The 3,432-nt window shown below is 46.6% G+C and overlaps 1 non-coding gene across 1 annotated transcript; it reads right to left on the bottom strand.

Moving 5' to 3' along the window:
- Positions 1-2,322: 2,322 nt before the first annotated feature.
- Trnak-cuu (transfer RNA lysine (anticodon CUU)) lies at positions 2,323-2,394 on the bottom strand. The gene has a single exon. It is a non-coding gene; the product is annotated as a tRNA-Lys (tRNA).
- Between the last annotated feature and the right edge of the window lie 1,038 nt (positions 2,395-3,432).

The raw sequence follows: 3,432 nt of genomic DNA, 5'->3' as shown, positions 1-3,432 counted from the left end.
GACCAAATATAGACTGAGAAACAAGACCACACACTTTGTGCATTCGGAATCGAAGGCAGGGCGTCCCTCGCCGCATTTGCTACGATGGCCATTTGCTACTTCTGCAGAAGCGGCGGCGGCGGCGGCGGCGACGACGACGACGACGACGACGAAGACGACGACGACGACCGAGAGAGGCTCTGAGATATGTGAGAAATACATCTATAAAATGTAATTCAGACTGCCTCGTCCCACTTTATGCTGTACCGCTTTGGCAAATGCTTTATCTGCGCCATTCGCCTTAATCACATCTGAGAGTAATTCTTAAAAAAAACGCCTGTCGCTAATTGTTCGTCATCACAGATACTGTTTGCTATATGGCCACGACGCGCAACTGATTTCCAAAATTCATATTTCTCCTGTGTGGATGGAACCTCCGATGCCTGGTTTATTAGAGCAGTGCTCTACCACTGAGCTAAAGAGGCGCGGCCTAGCGGTACTCTTGGGTACTTTGTCCTTACGGTCGTCTGCATCATTAGACTTCAGCTGACAACACTTCATATTACCGGCTAATATTTGCAGCTATGGCGACCCATTACTGCTTGGCTACACATCTGACACGTAACCGATGTGCTCTCCAAACAACAACACTTGCATTTCAGAATATGTCTTCCACACATGTCTACAAAATCACCTTCACATTCAAATACAGTTTCCTTGTGACTGACAGAGACGTAGGCAAAGTTTAAAGTTGCTATTTCCATTACCTCTCCTGAATCAGAAAAACGGTAATTTACATCTGCAGCGGAACAAAATTCCGTTCCGCCCAGCGTGTGGCTCGAACCCACAACCCTAGGATTAAGAGTCTGACGCACTACCGACTGAGCTAGCCGCCTACCTCGGTGAATACCTGCCGGATAGCACGTCACACAGTACTCGTTTGGGTTGGGTGGTCCCATACAGAATCTCTCCATGCTGCCAAATGATTTCCTAACGTCACACTCGTCACGTACTTCACTTTTATGTCATAATCATTTCTGAGAGGTAAAGAAATTGCATGACAGCATGCAGAGCTAGTGGTGTCAAAATTAACACACATACTTTATATGACTCAAAAGCGGAACGAGTTACTTTCCGACGTTGTTTTAGATGTGCAAGTGCCAGTCAAAACCCGCGGTGTCGGCACTCTGCCGACCATTTCGCTAGTTAACACCGGTCTTGTTGTGTGTGTTTCAAGCTCAAGAGCATTTCCAAGCAAAAAATGGTCAACAGCAACATTCAGACGGTTTCGTACTGCTCAATTGCTTCATTAAAACGGTATGTTTCTTTTTCAGAACTGGAAAAAAACGAGCGTGACAACATTCGAACCTGTAATCATCAGATCCGAAGTCCGACGCCTTATCCATTAGGCCACATGGTCACTGACGACCAACTATATCATGTATACGACTCATCTCGAAACGCTCACACCCCTGAGGATTTGTGTTTTCGTTTTACACAGCCGCTGTCCCTTGCTCTATCCCACCCATTCGTTACATTCAACCTCTTACGAGACCGACCAAATATAGACTGAGAAACAAGACCACACACTTTATGCATTCGGAATCGAAGGCAGGGCGTCCCTCGCCGCATTTGCTACGATGGCCATTTGCTAGTTCTGCAGAGGCGGCGGCGGCGACGACGACAACGACAACGACGACGACGACGACGACGACCGCGAGAGGCTCTGAGATATGTGAGAAATACATCTATAAAATGTAATTCAGACTGCCTCGTCCCACTTTATGCTGTACCGCTTTGGCAAATGCCTTATCTGGGCCATTCGCCTTAATCACATCTGAGAGTAATTCTTAAAAAAAACGCCTGTCGCTAATTGTTCGTCATCACAGATACTGTTTGCTATACGGCCACGACGCGCAACTGATTTCCAAAATTCATCTTTCTCCTGTGTGGATGGAACGTCCGATGCCTGGTTTGTTAGAGCAGTGCTCTACCACTGAGCTAAGGAGGCGCGGCCTAGCGGTACTCTTGGGTACTTCGTCCTTACGGTCGTCTGCATCATCAGACTTCAGCTGACAACACTTCATATTACCGGCTAATATTTGCAGCTATGGCGACCCATTACTGCTTGGCTACACATCTGACACGTAACCGATGTGCTCTCCAAACAACAACACTTGCATTTCAGAACATGTCTTCCACACATGTCTACAAAATCACCTTCACATTCATATACAGTTTCCTTGTGACTGACAGAGGCAAAGTTTAAAGTTGCAATTTCCATTACATCTCCTTAATCAGAAAAACTGTAATTTACATCTGCAGCGGAACATAATTCCGTTCCGCTCAGCGTGTGGCTCGAACCCACGACCCTAGGATTAAGAGTCTGACGCTCTACCGACTGAGCTAGCCGGCTACCTCGGTGAATACCTGCCGGATAGCACGTCACACAGTACTCGTTTGGGTTGGGTGGTCCCATACAGAATCTCTCCATGCTGCCTAATGTTTTCCTAACGTCACACTCGTCAAGTACTTCACTTTTATGTCATAATCATTTCTGAGAGGTAAAGAAATTGCATGACAGCATGCAGAGCTAGTGGCGTCAAAATTAACACACATACTTTATGTGACTCAAAAGCCGAACGAGTTACTTTCCGACGTTGTTTTAGATGTGCAAGTGCCAGTCAAAACTCGCGGTGTCGGCACTCTGCCGACCATTTCGCTAGTTAACACCGGTCTTGTTGTGTGTGTTTCAAGCTTAAGAGCATTTCGAAGCAAAAAATGGTCAACAGCAACATTCAGACGGTTTCGTACTACTCAATTGCTACATTAAAACGGTATGTTTCTTTTTCAGAACTGGAAAAAAACGAGCGTGACAACATTCGAACCTGTAATCATCAGATCCGAAGTCCGACGCCTTATCCATTAGGCCACATGGTCACTGACGACCAACTATATCATGTATCCGACTCATCTCGAAACGCTCACACCCCTGAGGATTTGTGTTTTCGTTTTACACAGCCGCTGCCCCTTGCTCTTTCCCACCCATTCGTTACATTCAACCTCTTACGAGACCGACCAAATATAGACTGAGAAACAAGACCACACACGTTGTGCATTCGGAATCGAAGGCAGGGCGTCCCTCGCCGCATTTGCTACGATGGCCATTTGCTAGTTCTGCAGAGGCGGCGGCGGAGATGGCGACGACGACAACGACGACGACGACGACGACCGCGAGAGGCTGTGAGATATGTGAGAAATACATCTATAAAATGTAATTCAGACTGCCTCGTCCCACTTTATGCTGTACCGCTTTGGCAAATGCTTTATCTGCGCCATTCGCCTTAATCACACCTGAGAGTAATTCTTAAAAAAAACGCCTGTCGCTAATTGTTCGTCATCACAGATACTGTTTGCTATACGGCCACGACGCGCAACTGATTTCCAAAATTC

The sequence above is a fragment of the Schistocerca gregaria genome, chromosome 7 (genome assembly GCF_023897955.1).
Source record: "Schistocerca gregaria isolate iqSchGreg1 chromosome 7, iqSchGreg1.2, whole genome shotgun sequence".
In the NCBI taxonomy this organism is placed as follows: domain Eukaryota; kingdom Metazoa; phylum Arthropoda; class Insecta; order Orthoptera; family Acrididae; genus Schistocerca; species Schistocerca gregaria.
The sequence above is the reverse complement of the archived record's forward strand: the minus strand, read 5'-3'. Positions and strand labels throughout refer to the sequence as shown.